Source organism: Aricia agestis, chromosome 6, assembly GCF_905147365.1.
Source record: "Aricia agestis chromosome 6, ilAriAges1.1, whole genome shotgun sequence".
Classification (NCBI taxonomy): Eukaryota; Metazoa; Arthropoda; class Insecta; order Lepidoptera; family Lycaenidae; genus Aricia; species Aricia agestis.
In genome coordinates, this window is record NC_056411.1 from 20878193 (window position 1) to 20896795 (window position 18603).

The window sequence follows — 18603 nt, forward strand, 5'->3', positions numbered from 1 at the left end:
TATATATATATATATATATATATATATATATATATATATATATATATATATATATATATTTTATCTTACTAACCTATATATGCTATATTTACAAATACATTTTTCTTTGATTTTCCTTCTTCAGGGCTTCATTAATCCGGTGCTGGGGGTGTAGGGGGGAAGGAGGAGGTTGTTGAGGAGGAACCGGACGAACCAGACGACGAAGACGTTGATGTCGATGATGATGAGGCTGAAGAAGACGGTGGGAGTGCTTTCCTCTTTGGTTTGCCCTTATCATGGGGGAGGAGGGGGAGGTCGAGATCTGTGCAGGCTCTGGTTGGGTATTGCCGCCCGTCTGTTGGTAGCCAAGGAAGGCATATTTGACTCCCCTAACACCCTCGACTGCTTCATATGGGGGGCGGTTTTCCGCAGGGCACCTGTTGTAAGGGTGCTGGGTTTTATAGAAGAACCACTGCGGGTAATTTGGATGCTTCAGTGTTTCTCCCTGCATGTAATTTGTGTGGCGTCTTCTTATATGGCGTAAAATTGCCCTGCTTTTTATGTATGTTCCACACAATACACACTGATATCCGCCGTAATTTTTTGGCTTTGTGTCCTTTGCCTTGATCTCTTTTTTGCCTTTCCCTATTCCGATGCTAACAGACGGTTGGCTGGCCTCCGATTCAGCGCTCTGCGTTTCATTGGACCCAGTTTGTGCCGCCGTGAGCATGGTAGTTGATGACGATGTGGTTGCAATTGGTGTAGGGAAGATATCTGTATGAGGGGGAGGCGTGCTTATTAGTTCTGGGGAGGGAATTCTTGTAGAGGCTCCGGGTGCGTAAAGCTCTTCCAGATTTATGACAAAGTCTCTTGTAGAGGCTCCGGGTGCGTAAAGCTCTTCCAGATTTATGACAAAGTCTCCATTGGGATTGGCGAGCATTTGAGGCCTAGGGTTAGTTGCATTGTCGTTGCCTGTGGTGTTGTTATTGACCCCCCTTCTATTTCGTTCATTATTAGCTGGTCCCCCCATTATATGCTGTGAGAGGTTGTTTACTGTCTGAGTTAGGCTTCTTATGGTCGCCCATGCCTCCTTTAGGTTCATGTGGCATCTTCTCAACTCCTCCTCCTTTGCCCTGCAACATTCATTAGTCATTTTGAGTTTGTTAGAAATTATTGGTTAGTGGTTAGGTTAGTTTCAGGTGATTTGGTCATCTTAGGTAATGTTTTCTTCTCTCCCTGTAATATATACACCGTGCTAGTAAAGGATAATGGTAGGTGATTAGTTATAAGATGTTAACTATTAGCTTTGTAGGTTAGTTTCTTACATTAGTAAGTTAAATTAGGGTAAAAATGGTAAGTTTGTAAGTTGAGCATAAGAGGAGCAAGGTAAGTGAGGTTAACTGTAATTATATTGTGTTAATGTATCATCTGCGAGTTGAGTGAGAGGTGGTTTGTTTACTATGAGTAATTTATGCTTATTGTATATTTAGGTAGAGGGTTCCCATTAATTGTTTGTGCTGGGTATGGTGAGGGGTGAGAGTTGTTATTAGGAGATTTTATTTTGGTTATATATTTATTATATATTATTAGTTGTGGTAGGATGGGAGGGGGAGGAGTGGGGGGAAATAGTATTTAGTTGTATTGATGCAGGGCTATAAGTCTTCAGTCTTCGTCCGATCGCGCTAACGCATGGTACGCTGCACTGTGCGCGCGAAGGTCAATGACCTGCCGTAATAATGGCCTCGAGAGTGTTAAAGTGTAATAACTGCAACATTGTTATAAACGAGGTATTGTCCTTCATCCAAAATAAGATGGATGTAATGGACGAGGAGAGCCTAGTTGTGGTGTCATCGTCGGCATTTACAGAAGATGATATAAAAGAAGCCAAAATACTGCTTTTTGAGGCCGTTGCGCAGCGCAATGTTTTGCGAAAAGGTGAAAAAAAATCAAACAAAAACCTCCGTGATATAATAACTCTCCTAAAAGAGACGGATCCTGAGGAAGTTCCCGTTTTCGTTGCCCGTGACTTGCAGAAATTACCGCCAGTTACCTTTGACCACATAGACGTCACCAGATTATTAAAGGATATTGTTCTAATTCAAAAGGAACTACGGTTGATTCAAGAAAAATGTGTAACTAATGTTCAATATGCTACAATAGACGAAGTTAAATTATTAAGGGACGAAATTGATAAACTAAAATCAAGCGCTATAACGTTTAGCCATAATGACCCGTATGTCAATAACGTAAGGGGTGGATGTCGCTTGCAAGACAGCTATGAATGCAATAGCGGGCCGATGGGTATATTGCATTGTACACAGAAGTCGTTAACGGCTAATGATTCACCTACAACCGCACGAACAAACGCATCGCCCAATCAGTGTCAATCGGATGTCCTGTCTCCTTCGTACGCAAGTATAACGCGTAGCGCGGGACCTGTCTCGCTCCAGAAACGTCACTCATTGGACGGGCACGTGGAGGCCGCAGGGTCGACGGTGGTTTCGACGGCGAAATCAACCCTGGCCTCAGGTACATTACCGGTTATGAAGAACGAGTCTAGGCGCGCGGTGCGTGCGACCGCTAGCGACAACAGATGCGTACCAAATGAAACCTTATGCATGCAGGAACAAATGTCATTTCTGGGAGCAGATAATACTAATGATAAAAATGAGGATGATCAGATAAAATGGATTGAGGTTAAAAAACGCCGTGTAAAGAGATTTCAGGGCAGAATAGGTCGTGCTCAAATAGATCCGATGTCGAGCTTTAAAGCGGCCGACACTCGTATTCCTTTATATATCTATAATGTTTCCAAGGAAACACTGGTAACCGATATTATTGACTACATACGAGAAAAAACCGGTGTTTTAGTGGCACCTGAGAAAGTTAATATGAAAAGTCACAAGGAATATGACTCTTACAAAATCTCGGTTCCAAAGACAAAGCTAGATTTATTTCAGCAGGATAATTTATGGCCGGATGGTATTTTCTTTAGAAAATATATAATGTTTAGGAAAAAATACCCAGTCACGGAGAAGCAAAACACAAAATTAATTAATAATAATGGAGACAAAAAAACAACTTAAGCTAGTAACATACAACTGCAAATCAATTAAAAGGTCTATAGACAGTATTAGAAAAATCTGTGATACTGCGGATATTGTGGCCCTGCAAGAGACGTGGCTACTGCCGCACGACCTGTCCTACCTCAACGACGTTCACTGTGAGTATGCCGCGACAGGTGTATCAGCCGTGGACACCGCGGCGGGTGTGCTGAGGGGCAGACCGTTCGGAGGCGTTGCTATTTTATGGCGTAAAAACTTATTTAGTGATGTCGAAATAATTAATTGTAAGAGTGTTCGTGTGTGTGCAATTAAGTGTGTTAACCAGTGGCAATCCATGTTGATTTTCTCTGTGTACATGCCTACAGACTGTCAGGACAACCTACCTCAATTTACAGAATGCCTATCGGTAATTAATGCGATAACTGATGAATATAATGTAGACTTGGTATATATTTTGGGTGATTTCAACGCACACCCAGGGGAATTATTTTGTTGGGAATTACTACAATTTTGTGACGAACAAAACTGGGTGTGCGCTGATCTCAAACTGTTACCTAGCTGCCCTAATACTTACACTTATCTAAGTGAGGCACACGGGACCGTAAGATGGTTAGACCATTGCCTGGTCACGGACTTGTCTTTTCAGACAATCGATAATATAAAAGTGATGTATGAGGTTTCATGGTCTGACCATTTTCCGCTAGCCGTAACATGCAATTTAAGCAGTACTCCCATTAAGTGTAAGCAAAGGGAAGTTGAAAGACCTTTGTGGGGTGTTAGAGACCAGGAACAAATCAGAGAATATTCTGATTTGTGTAACACGGAATTATGTAAAATAGATTTTCCATCTAAATTACATAAATGTTGCGATTCGATTTGTGTCAATGAAGATCATAAACATATTATAAACTCCATGTACAATGACATTAAGTCTATATTAATTAAAGCATCGGAGGCTACCAAAAGTGCTAAGAAGGTTAAGAAAAAGGGTTACATAGTGGGTTGGAATAGACATATACGGGACTCTCACAGGAATGCACGGCTTAGTTATCTCACTTGGGTATCACACGGTAGACCTAGAACAGGACATTTGTATCTGAGTATGTGTGAAACACGTAAAACTTTTAAGAAGAGACTAAAGTGGTGTCAAGATCACTCTGATCAAATTAAAATGGACATACTGGCAGAAAAACACCGGGCCAAAGATTTTAAGGGTTTTTGGAAGCAAACGAGTTACCTAAATACTAGGCCGAGCATTCCTGTAAGTGTGGGAAATGTAGTAGGTGAATGTAATATTGCAAATATGTTTAAAGATATGTTTACGATTACACCTCTAACATGTAAAACAGATTCTTTGTCTAAGCCTGTGTTGCAGCCAGGTAAAACATATTATCGTTTCACTGCTAGTGATGTAAGAGGTGTGATAAAAAAGATGAGAAGTGGAAAGTCGCCTGGCTACGATGGGCTAACAATTGAGCATCTGCGTTATGCTGGTGTGCACTTGTCCAGGGTTTTGAGCATGTTCTTCAATTTCTGTATCGGTCATTCCTTTCTACCGAGTGACATGACAAGAACAGTAGTCATACCTATAATTAAGAATAAAAACGGGGACCCATCTGACAAGAACAACTATAGGCCAATATCACTAGCCACTATAATGGCGAGAGTTCTGGATGGTCTTCTAAACGCGTGTCTGGAGAAACATCTTCAAATTAATGACTCACAATTTGGTTTCAGACCCAACTTGTCAACAGAATCGGCTGTTCTGTGCCTAAAGCAGACAGTCAGATACTACACGGACCGGAAGACTCCAGTTTACGCGTGTTTTCTAGACCTATCCAGGGCATTCGACCTAGTCTCCTATGATGTTCTGTGGCATAAGCTCATAACGGAGACTGATTTACCGACTGAGCTTATCTCTCTTATGAAGTACTGGTACAATACACAGGTCAACACAGTCAGATGGGTCAACGCTCACAGTCACGGCTATTATTTAAAGTGTGGGGTGAGACAGGGCGGGGTCACCTCTCCAAGTCTCTTCAATTTATTCGTCAACCAGCTGATCGGGGAGCTGAACAGTGCCATGGTCGGATGCTCAATTGACGGAAGAATGATTAATAATATTAGTTATGCAGACGACATGGTTCTGTTGAGCCCGTCGGTAGCTGCGCTGAGGAAACTGGTCGGAATTTGTGAAAGGTACACGCTGACTTATGGACTAAAGTATAATGCCACTAAAAGTGTCGTCATGCTGTGTAAAGCCGGTACTAAAACCCCTGCAAGCATTCCGTCCGTCAGTCTGTGTGGGGTAACACTTAAGAGAGTGTATAAGTTTAAATACCTCGGTCACATACTGACGGACGAATTGCGGGATGATGAAGATTTGGAGAGGGAAAGGAGAGCGTTGGCAGTCCGCTGCAATATGCTGGCCCGTAGATTTGCACGCTGTACAAATGACATAAAATTGCTCCTGTTTAAAAGCTTCTGCCAATCGTTTTACACGTGCAGTCTATGGATCAGGTTTACGCGGCGGGCTTACAACGCTCTCCGAATCCAGTACAATGACGCGCTGAGGATACTGCTGGGTAAGCCACGGGATTGTAGCGCATCCACGATGTTTGCACAGGCTAGAATTGATGATTTCTTTGCCATAATTCGTAAAAGAACATCATCTACAATGGTAAGACTTAGAAATAGTACCAAAAGTATCCTCAGAACGTTGGCTGGAAAAATTGACAGCCCGTTTCAAAAATACTGGACAAGTGTACACCTCAGTAGTAATAAGAAATAGGTTAAAGTAATTTACTAACAAATACTAACTCTTAATTATTATTATTGTATACTAACCAAGCTACTAACACATCTGTTGTTATTTTTTATTTTTTTGTTTTGTAAGTGTAACTGTTAGGCTACATTATGGGCTATTTGGTCTGAAATAAAGATAAATTATTATTATTATTATTATAATAATATATGTGATTATAATGGATTTTTGTTTTATTTAGGTAGTAATTTTTAAAGCTTTAATGTTGGGTCAGGATAGTTATTATTAGTGATTTGGTTATAAGTTGTTGATTAATTAGAATTTTGGGTTTGATAGCCGGTATGATCGATAGTATAATATATGTGTTTGTTTATGAGCAGTTTGTACGTATTATATGTTCCCGATTTTATTGTTTGAATTGGATATGAGGTAGGGTAAGGGGGGGTAGGAGTAGGTGGGGTACTAGCATCCCCCCTACTCCTACCCCCTTTTTTTTTTTTTTTTTTTTCACGGTGGGAAATGCATTACGCATTCCCGGCAACCCGGGGGAAAGGCCGCCGGGATATGTGGGGCTCCCCAGGTGCTTCGGTAAAGAGGAACACCCGGGTTTACCCACTAAAACCCACCGGTGCCTCCTTCCTCCGCTACGCTGCTGGGCCACCGGACCCGCCTACGGGGGCGATATCTGCGGCAGCCCAGTTAGCGGTGTCTGCTTGTACAGACTCCTCCGCTGCGAGCTAATAGCTGCTTAAACCTCCGGGGAGCAGCCCGAGGCACCGGGCGCTCTTCTACCGGGCAGGGCTCGTGCAATGGGCAGCGGATTCCCCAATCCTCCGCCCAAGCCCCGTTTACGGCGGGAGCTGGCGTTCGTGTATAGCGCGCCTGCGCCCTCCGCGCCGTCTTCGAACGGGATCTGCACCCACGTCCGCTTCTCTTTCCCGTTCGGCAGCCTCTTTCTGCGAGATGACAGCCTCGCAGAAGTCGGCTATAGCGTCATATCCTTGGCTCGACCGAACCATAGCTGTCACTATGGCCGGGAGACTGAGGTCGTATCCGATGGTTGCACAGAGCACCGCTCGTTGCTCCGCCCATGCCGGGCAGTCCTCGAGCGTGTGCTGCGCTGTGTCGTCTCCGTGATCGCAGTGGTGGCACTGCGTCGTCGGTTCTCTCCTAGCCGTGCGATGCAGGTAATGGCCGAAACACCCGTGCCCAGTCAACATCTGCACCATACGGAAGGTGAGGGTGCCTTTGCAGTGGGTTACCCACGTCTCCAGGTGCGGTCGAAATGCCGCCGCCACTGCACGTCCAGCCGTTGGAGTCGCCAACCTGTCCTCCCAAGTGCGCATTATAATTATGCGAGCCTGACGCCTCCACCGTGTGGTCAGTTCAAGGGAAACTCTGTCTCCTCTCTCCTTAAACTCCACCGTGCGATAGTAAATTTCGCTCAGAACCCGCGCTTCCAAGTCCCAAGGCGGAGTTCTGGCGAGGATGAGCGCTGCTTCGCAGGATATGGTGCGGTATCCGCGGATGATTCGCAGCGCCATCGATCGCTGTGGGCTTCGTAGTAGCGCCCTGGTCTGGGCGTTAAGATGTTCCGCCCAGACGGGAGCTCCATACAGGGCCATGGACTGAAGTACCCCGTTATAGAGCCGCCGACAAGTTGACCCAGGACCCCCCAAGTTGGGCAGGAGGCGTCCAAGGGCTACGGCCGTCTTCTTTAGTCGAGGTACCAACCGGCGGAAATGAGCGACGAAGGACCACCTGGAGTCCAACACCAGACCCAAGTATTTCAGTTCCGTTCCGATCGGCACCTGAATGTCTCCAATGGGGAGGATCGAGTTAGCAGGAGGGCGCCTTCGGGGGCCATGGAAGAAAATGGCCTCTGTTTTGTGTAGCGCGACTCGGACCCCTAGCGCTTCAATGCGTGCCACCACCAATGCCGCTCCGACTCTTGCCAGGCGGATGGCTTCTTCGTACGTCTCGCCTTGAGCCAGCATAAAAGTGTCGTCGGCGTAAGCTACGATTCTGAGCCCTCGGAGTAGTGCCGCACGCAGAAGGCGATCGAATCCAATGTTCCACAGGAGAGGGCCGAGGACGGACCCCTGTGGAACACCGCACTCAGTCGCGATCCGGACTACAACACCGTCGCGGCCGACGCAGATTATCACACGGCCTCTAAGGTACCTCCTGATGGTCTTCCGGAGGTACCATGGCACGTTGTGATATCGGAGGCCTGCCTCGATGGATTCAAAGGGCAACGTATTGAAGGCATTGGCGATGTCAAAAGACACCGCCAACACTACTTTGCCATTCGCAATCTGCTCCTCCGTATGCTCCTTGACCTGGAGGATTGCGTCTATTGTCGAGCGTTGCGACCGGAAGCCATACTGCGCCTCAGAGAGGTTTGGCCCCTCTCGCTCTAGGTGTTTTATGACTCTAGACGCAATCACCCTCTCCAAGAGTTTTCCGGCTTCGTCCAGTAGGACGATAGGTCTGTAGGCCGACGGGGAGTCGGCGGGACGACCTTCCTTTCTCAGCAAAACGACCCTACCTTCCTTCCAGCATTCAGGAAACTCCGCCTGCACCAAACATGCACTAAATAGTTCCCTCATTCTGTCCTTGAGCGGGCCCATCGACTTAACCCACACTCGACCAGGGATCCCATCGGGGCCTGGGGCAGTCTTTCGCCCACTTAGTTTGAGAATGGCGGCCTCCATCTCGCTTTCCGATACAGGTGCCACTTCCTCGCCTGTGGCCGGCTCTATATCTTCGAGAGGCTCCAAGTTTGTCGCAGCTGGGAAAAGCGCCGACAGGATATCAGGCAGCTGCTCTGGGGGCAATGTCTCCAGTGCTGGAGGACCACGGCCGAACTTGTTCCGCACTGAACGGTACGGACGACCCCATGGGTCCCGATTTAAGTCCTCCAGCATCTCCTCCCGAGCAGTTTCTTTAGCCATCCTGATGGCCACGCGTAGCGCGTTTTTGGCGGCTCTATACTCTGTCTCGAGTCTCCTCTCTAGAGATTCATTCCTGGTCCTGCGCACTCGCTGCCTCTGGTACGGCCGGCGCGCCCTGATGCATTGGTGCCGGAGCTCCGCGATCTCATCCGTCCACCAATACACCTGTCTTTTCTCTGGGCGGCTCTTCGCACGGGGCATCGCTGCATCGCAAATCCTGGTGAGGGCCCCGCGAAACCAGAGCGCCTCCTCATTGACGGCGATGGGAGCTGTAGGCTTTGGTGTCCACGCCTCAATCAGTACCGCTTCGTCGAGCGCCTCGTTGTCCATCTTCGTCAGCGCCCAGCGTGGAAACTGGGGCGCACTCGCTGGTGGTCGCAGGTCAGCCTGTACTACACTTGAGGGGGAGACGCTAAATCGGATGTATTGATGATCTGACAGCGTCTCGACATCCCCAACTACTCTCCAGTCATGGACCAGATCTCCAACCGCGGGACTGGCAAAGGAGAGATCGACGATTGAGCTCCCCTGATGCCGGACGCAGGTAGGTGCGTTCCCGCGGTTTAAAAGCGAGAGACCAGTCATGATGGCCCACTCCAACACGGCGTCACCACGGGCGTCAGTCACGCGAGACCCCCAGGCAGAATGCTTGGCGTTAAAATCGCCGGCGACAAGAACGGGCCTAGGAGCCGCTCTCAAGGCTGCCGCCTGCAATTCGCCCAGGAAGTCCTCGAATTCGGCGAGGTTTTATGTTTCAATTAATGCTATTATAAATGACCGAATACCTTTAAAAGTATCTCACAATAATACCTACCCTATCTGGTTTACATCGGCATTAATAAAGCTCCATAAAGAAAAACACAAACATTTAAGAAAGTATACTCGTAAAAAGTACCACAACTTATCAGATTTTCACACATTTAAACTATTGCGTGATCGTGCTAAACATTTAGAAGCTACTTGTTATAAACAATATCTCGGTACCGTAGAAAACTCAATTGAGCGTAATCCCAAACAATTTTAGAGTTACATAAAAAGCAAGTCAAGTACGAGTTCACTACCTAATATAATTAATTACAATAATGTAAAGGCTACCTCATCCTTATCTATATGTGACGTTTTTTCTGACTTTTTTCAATCTAATTTTCTGGCACCCGACGCAAGTGATATCCCTAACCCTGGCCATGTTTATGGCATGTCTGCAAGCGACATATCTACTATTACTATCGAATATGACTTAGTTCTTAAACTTTTAAAAGATCTCGATTCACATAAATCAGCAGGACCAGATGGTGTACCTGCTATATTTCTAATAAAATGTGCCAAATCCGTCGCAGTGCCACTTACTCTTATTTATCAAAAATCATAAAGCGAATGTATTGTACCGGAAATTTGGAAAAGAGCTTACATCACTCCGGTCCATAAAAAGGGGTCTAAAACTGGTGCGTGTAATTACCGCCCGATATCTAAATTATGTATTGCTGCGAAGCTATTCGAGAAATTAATTTATAGTCAACTATTTTCAGCAGTTAAAAACTCACTTGGGAATTATCAACACGGATTTCTGCCTGGCAGATCCACGACATCTAATATGGTCTAACCGAATGTAACCGTGTGTAACTCGTTGTGTAACCGGGTGTGTCCGTGTGTAGCCGCAAATGTCCGCTAATAATGAAGTGATTAGTCGAGAGTAATAGGGTGTATTTGGGTATCTTGGTTATTTGGGTATGCCCGGGTGTAGCCGAAAGTAGCTGATTGAGATTTAATTTATTGTAAACAGAGCAGGGGTTTTCAATATCTAAGTGTCACAAATAGTATAACGGATTGTCAGGTATTACCAGCAAATCCAGATGAAATCAGCGATGGGGAATATATTCTATGTAACCAGCGTTGGGAAAAATTCTTGATGTAAGTGATTACTTAGTTTATGCTTGTTGATAGTTTAAAGTAGTACCTTTTGCTGCCGCCCTGTATCTGTTGTCTGTTGAGTGACAGGTTTCTGATACTCGTTAGATGTGATCAGGGGTGCCCATGTGTAACCGGGTGTGACCAGGAGTGGCCGAGTGTAGCTGAGCGTTGCCTTTTGTAACCCTTTGTAACCGATTGTAACTCTTTGTAACCGATTGTAACCCGTTGTAACCGATTGTAACCCTTTGTAACCGATTGTAACCCTTTGTAACCCTTTGTAACCGATTGTAACCCTTTGTAACCCTTTGTAACCCTTTGTAACCCTTTGTAACCCTTTGTAACCGATTGTAACCCTTTGTAACCGATTGTAACCGAGTGTATCCGTGTGTATCTGTTGTTGTGTAACCGAATGTGTACATGTGTAGCCGCAAGTGACCAAAGGTTTATTGGATTATAATTAGAGCAAGGGTTTGCTGTATCTAAGTGTCGTAATTAGTGTAAAGGATAGTCAGTTATTACCAATGATTCCAGTTAAGACCAGCGATGGGGGATATACTCGTTGAAACCCAGTGAAGACGAGCGATGTAACCGATGTGACTTGGTGTAACCGTGTGTTGCCGGTTACTGAGTATAAGCCTGTTTATACTTTATAATAATACCTGTTGTCGCTGTCCTGCACCTGTTGGCTGTTGGGTGACCTTATTGTTTGTTCTGGAATAGTTCTGTTGGTAGTCCCGTTGGAGGTTGCTGCCAAAGTCTACTATTTCTATGCTTACCAGTGGTGAGCTTGTCTGTTGGTGGTGGTGAGGACCCACTCCAGTGTTCTGTAGTAAGGGTGGTGTGTCGTAACTGCCCTATGCATTCGCGATAGCCAGCACTGCACCAACACTTCACTGATACCGGTACCCCCAACTCGTATTGCAAAAGTGTAACCGTGTAACCGGATGTGACCTGTTGTAACTTTTTGTAACCGTTTGTGACCGCCCCTTGATCGTGTTGTAACCGTGATGGGCTGATTTGTTTTCAGCACGTGCGCGCGGGCTCGAGGTGAGATAGTAACTGACGCTGTTTGTTTCTTGTATGGAAGTGTGGTCCATGGCCACCCCTCCCCCCTCAGGGTTTACCGCACCTCTTTTAAGGCGAGTGCAGGTCCGAGGCGCTCCGCACGCGCCGCAGCCGTCGCATAGAAGTTTTTCATTGTTAAGTTTGCATCATATTTGCTGCGTTTATTGTTCCGACTGCGGCGCGGCGACCGCGGTCCAATCCTGCACCCGCCCCTAGGCCAGTGGTAGAGGGGGGGTTTCCGGGGGGGGGGGTTGTTTTTTTTTTTTTTTTTTTTTTTTAATATAATTTTTATTATTATTATTTTATTTATTTTTAATATGTTATTCTCCCTTACCCTACTTACTCTTATGCTTATGTTTAATATAACTTTATATGTTTTGATAACATTAATTATTTTGTATTGGGGGGGTTACTATGGTTATTTAAAGCTTGTGTTTTACCTGTATTTCCGTATTATTGTAATATTACCCATTGTATGTACGTAATTTTCAGTTGTGATCCGTAGGCTCTCTGATCGTTGGTTTTTTCAAGGGGTGTTCTGTGTTCCTTGTTGCCTTGTTAGTGCCATTTGTTTCGTGACATCACGCAGTTGTTGTCCTGATCTCCGGGGGAGTGCAGTATCATTCAGCAAGGTCTAGAGTACGTGAAATATAATTGTTTGTGTTACCTGTGACTCTTCATTGATGCGGTGTTACCAGTAATGTATTTGAGGTGTTCAGCAGTGGTGCAGCTGCTCTCGGACTGTCTTCATTTGATGCTAAGTTGTTTTCTTCCAGTGTCGATGTAAACGCCTGGGGGCGCTCCGGCGATGACAACGGCAGCCGACCGGTAATTGCCTCATGACGCGCGTGGCGCTGCCCTGCGTTCGAGAGAACTCGGGAGCATTAAGCGTATCCAAAGGTGTGCTCGCGCGGCACCTGGTTAATGTCCTCGACACGGGATAGTCGAACGTGTCTCCATGGGTATCAGAAGGTTACATAAAATTTGTGATGTGGCCGAAGTTGGTCACACCCAGTCACACCTGGTCACACCCGGTTACACTTGGTCACATCTGTGACCGCATGTAACCGATAACTACCGGAGACACATTCGTTATCGTGTATCACTCCACGCGACCGCGGATGTTGACTCGCGACTCACTGACACTATTTCCACTGTCTGTTCACAAATATCACTGACTGCGCCTGGGAGCGTCCCGGCGATGGTAACGGCAGCCGACCGATAACTGCTTCGCGCGCGGTTCTTCCTTGCGTTCGAGGGAACTCGGGAGCATTAAGCATAACCAAAGGTGTGCGCGCGCGGCACCTGGTTAATGTCCTCGACACGGGATAGTCGAACGTGTCTCCATGGGTATCAGAAGGTTACATAAAATATTTGTGATGTACTCGAAGTTGGTCACACCCGGTCACACTCGGTCACACCCGGTTACACTCGGTCACATCTGTGACCGCATGTAACCGATGTCTACCGGAGACACGTCCGTTACCGTGTATCACTCCACGCGACCGCGGATGTTGACTTGCGACTCACTAACACTAATTCCACTGTCTGTTCACCAATATCACTGTCTGCGCCTGGGAGCGTCCCGGCGATGGTAACGTCAGCCCACCGGTGGCTGCTTCGCGACGCGCGCGGTGCTACCCTGCGTTCGAGGGAACTCGGGAGCATTAAGCATAACCAAAGGTGTTCGCGCGCGGCACCTGGTTAATGTCCTCGACACGGGATAGTCGAACGTGTCTCCATGCGTTTCAGAAGGTTACATAAAATTTGTGATGTAACCGAAGTTGGTCACACCCGGTCACACTCGGTCACACCCGGTTACACTTGGTCACATCTGTGACCGCATGTACCCAATGTCTACCGGAGACACGTCCGTTACCGTGTATCACTCCACGCGACCGCGGATGTTGACTTGCGACTCACTAACACTAATTCCACTGTCTGTTCACCAATATCACTGTCTGCGCCTGGGAGCGTCCCGGCGATGGTAACGGCAGCCGACCGATAGCTGCTTCGCGACGCGCGCGGTGCTACCCTGCGTTCGAGGGAACTCGGGAGCATTAAGCGTAACCAAAGGTGTGCGCGCGCGGCATCTGGTTAATGTCCTCGACACGGGATAGTCGAACGTGTCTCCGTGAGTATCAGAAGGTTACATAAAATTTGTGGTGTAACCGAAGTCGGTCACACCCGGTCACACTCGGTCACATCTGTGACCGCATGTAACCGATCACTATCGGAGACACTTTCGTTATCGTGTATCACTCCACGCGACCGCGGATGTTGACTCGCGACTCACTAACACTAATTCCACTGTTTGTTCACCAATATCACTGTCTGCGCCTGGGAGCGTCCCGGCGATGGTAACGGCAGCCGACCGATAGCTGCTACGCGACGCGCGCGGTGCCACCCTGCGTTTGAGGCAACTCGGGAGCATTAAGCGTAACCAAAGGTGTGCGCGCGCGGCACCTGGTTAATGTCCTCGACACGGGATAGTCGAACGTGTCTCCATGGGTATCAGAAGGTTACATAAAATTTGTGATGTAACCGAAGTTGGTCACACCCGGTCACACTCGGTTACACCCGGTTACACTTGGTCACATCTGTGACCGCATGCAACCGATCACTACCGGAGACACATTCGTTATCGTGTATCACTCCACGCGACCGCGGATGTTGACTCGCGACTCACTAACACTAATTCCACTGTTTGTTCACCAATATCACTGTCTGCGCCTGGGAGCGTCCCGGCGATGGTAACGGCAGCCCACCGGTGGCTGCTTCGCGACGCGCGCGGTGCTACCCTGCGTTCGAGGGAACTCGGGAGCATTAAGCATAACCAAAGGTGTTCGCGCGCGGCACCTGGTTAATGTCCTCGACACGGGATAGTCGAACGTGTCTCCATGGGTTTCAGAAGGTTACATAAAATTTGTGATGTAACCGAAGTTGGTCACACCCGGTCACACTCGGTCACACCCGGTTACACTTGGTCACATCTGTGACCGCATGTAACCGATGTCTATCGGAGACACGTCCGTTACCGTGTATCACTCCACGCGACCGCGGATGTTGACTTGCGACTCACTAACACTAATTCCACTGTCTGTTCACCAATATCACTAGGTTAGGTTAGGTTTTTTTTTTTTTTTTTTTTTTTTTTTTTTTTTTTTTTTTTCTAAACTCCACAGGCCTATATGACCCGTGCCCTGATTAAATTTCTTTTGATATTAATATATTTTCTTTTTATGCTATCGTTTTGCGTCGGATTACATTTTCGGTTTACATTATTCGCCCTGAAGGGGCTCTATATGTCGTGACCTCTGGTATTGTTGAGGGTCTTATTACGTTGGCCACCTGGTTGGTGGCTGCTGTCATCTTCCCGGAAGTCATCTTCTTGACTGGGATGTCCTCGAAGTCTTGATCTTCCGGGGTGATGTCATCTTCTTGATTATTTTTATCTTTGGACCTCAGTTGGAGCCCAGTGGGTAAGTCCGGCATTTTCCACTTTCCTCACGATTTGTCTCCACCCTTTGCCTTTCGGTGTTTTGGCATTGGCTCGGGTGTATAGGGGTCACCAAAGCTGGGTGGAGTTTCTGGGATGTTAAAGGTGTTGGTCCATGCCGGTCCCGCTCGCTGGGTGAGGGGTGTGTTCTTTTGTGTTTGCCACCTGGTGGTGGCTGGTGTCTTCTTCTTGATTGTTCATTGTCATGTCCTCTGCCCCCTGTTGGTGGTGGGGGCGTATTTGTGGGCCACCTGTTGGTGGCTGATGTCGTCTTCTTGATTGTTTATTGTCAGTCCGGTATTTTATCAGTTTTATATGCCATCATGGAGCTTTGGCCGAGACCAGTTTTTGATAGTGGAATGGTCCCGGTTCTTAATGGCCATCTTGGCGTTGTACTCCATGATGGCCTTAACAGGTGTTTCCATCACTCCCTTTATGAGTTTGCCCAGCGCGTCATCCGTGTCGTCGGTGTAGTAGACTAGATGTTCCGTGTGACGCGTCAGGGCAACCACCGCGTGTGAAGCACTGTCGTGTAGTTGCAACTTCCTCTTTTGCTGTTTGATGACGTAGACTCTCTTGTAACACAATCCCTGGGCCTCATGTATTGTAAGTACTTTTGAGGCCTCTCCTATACCGTAACCTGACTTCCTCAGAGTTGACTTTTCTAGCTGGGTGTAAGTCAGGTACAGGGTGTTGGTGTCGGTTTTAGGGATCTCCGTCCCGGTCATGGGTGTTATTGCCAGGGACTTGATGATGTTGCTTGAGGAGTAGATGCCCTTGTGTATTTGCTTCAGCGCCATAGCGACGTCTTGCGGGCACCTATGTGTACAGAGGAGATCTTTGGCTACATCTGCGAGGTGATACGGGCGATAGTAATACAGCTCGAAGAGATTATCCCGGTCAATGTAGGGGTTAGGTTAGGTTAGGTTTTTTTTTTTTTTTTTTTTTTTTTTTTTTTTTTTTTTTTTTTTTTTTTTATACAACATCCCCCTAACATTATCAGGGCTTGTTTTCTGCTGTCTTTTTTTTCATTTTTTGCTCTTTTTTAATCTGTTTCTTTTGTTTATAATGGTCTTATAACTATTTATTACAATTTTTTGGTTCCTAGATTGATTTCGTACAATTATATTTGTTCTCGTTCTTACATCTAGTACATTGTATTACAATAGTAATTTGTCAACAATAAGTACTCTTCGTACGTGTCAATTCTTATAGTAACTTTGTAAAGTATACACTTATGAACATCAGGATGTTCCATAATCGCACACTCACACACACACACACTCACACACACACGCACACACACTAACACACACTAACACACAAACACACACACAGACACATACACACACACTCATACACACACACACTCACTAACCCGACTTCACCAGTTACCAAGATGTCGTTCTGTAACCGCACTAATGTAACCAAGACTGTGTAAAGTGTATATTTGGGATTGAGGCCTGGTGTCCTGAAATACAGGCTCACGCCCAGTTTAGGCACCAGTCTCCCACAACAACCTAAGATTGTTATATTATAGTCTAAGTTAATTATGTAATTGAATCTTGTGGTGAGAAAATAAATCATTATTATTATATTATTATTATTATAATTTCCAAAGATTATTACAGTAAAAGACTAGCACGATAAAATATAAATTCCAATTCAATACAATAATTTCAATAAAATAAAATGCAATACAATAAAATCTGATAATTATTAAAATTCAATGTCAAAAGTAAAACGATAAAACTACGGCACAACATTCAACTAACCCTAATATCACAGTAAAGCCTACATCTAACATCACACTAATTTATCACAGTTGATCTTATTTACATATTGAACAATATATTTACAGAAAGAGAGAAATATTTCCCTCTTTTTTCCCCCCAGGATGGAAGGCAGGCTCTCACCCGTCATCGATGTGCCCAATTTCTGCTCAATATCATATCTATTGCTAGCAAAAATCGGGCACTCGAATAACAGATGAGGAACCGTCTCCTCAACTCCGGGCTGACACGAACACGACGGATCCTCCTTCAACTTGAATCTGTTCAAGTAGAAGGCGAATCCGCCGTGGCCAGTCAGTATCTGTGTTGTGTGATGTGTAATGTCTATTTTCTTGACTATTTTGTGTGCAGCAGCAGCGCTTGGGAAAAAGAGCTTCGTGACTCCGGCCGTCCCTCCCACTTCATATCTCCTGTCCCATTCCTCAACCGTATCCTCTCTTAAGATACGCTTGACGAATGAAACAGGACACAGATCGTAGTCGGGTTTCCTTTTCGAGCCCAGAGCGGCCTCCTTGGCTAACTCGTCTACTCTCTCGTTCCCTCTCAACCCTGCGTGCGCCTTGATCCAAAACAAGGAGACCTCCCGCCTCTGCAATGCAGCTTTCCGGAGGGCCGCCCTTGTTTGCACCGCCAGGGGATGAGGGGAACTAAGAGTGACTGCCTGGAGTGCCGATCTAGAATCGCTAAGGATACCGACCTTTGCCATTCCACTCTTGCAGGCTTCAGTTACAGCTCTTTGGAGCGCTAGAAGTTCGGCTTGGTAGACGGTGCAATACGGCGGCAATGCAAGCTTGACGGCCTTCGTCTCGGCTTCACCCTTCCATACGGAGAGTGCGGCTCCGACTCGACCCTCAATCTTGCTGCCGTCCGTATATATCCTATGGACGTGGCTGTTAACCACGTCAGCATATGAGTCCTCATCTACCAACCCGAACCTCAGCTCTACCTGCTCTGCCGGATGTGGGTCCTCAATCGCAGGAGCCATTCGCTCCACCTCCCTGTCCCTCAACACCGGGTGTGACACCCCCTTCTTGATCTCATAAAGCCTCGATGCTTCGAGAATTCTGAGGTCAAGAGGGAGTATCCCAGCCAACAGCATTGCAGAGTTCAGGGAGACAGTTCGATATGCTCTGCAGATCTTCTGGGCAAAACCCCGTTGAACGGAGTTTAGCCTTTTTTGGACCCCCATCTTTTCCGCGGTGGGTGCCCACGCTGCTGATGCATACAAAATAGTCGGCTCTATTACGGCAATATATATAGTTCTAACTATCTGGGGGTTAAGCCCCCATCCTACTCTCGCCGCTTTTGCGAGCTGCTTATACCGTGCGATTGCCTTTTTACAGACATTGGTCACGTGGGTGTTGAATGTAAGGCCGCTGTCTATAGTCAAGCCCAGTACTTTAATGTTGTCGTAGTATTTCAGGTCGACACCTCCCATTGTTAGCCGAGGCACATCATATTTTAATTTCCGGGTAGAAAGGAGGGCGCACGTTTTATGGGGTGCAAATCTTAATTTGTTTTGTTCTCCCCATATTTTAATTTTTTCCAATACGGCATTAGCCTTACGTTCTAT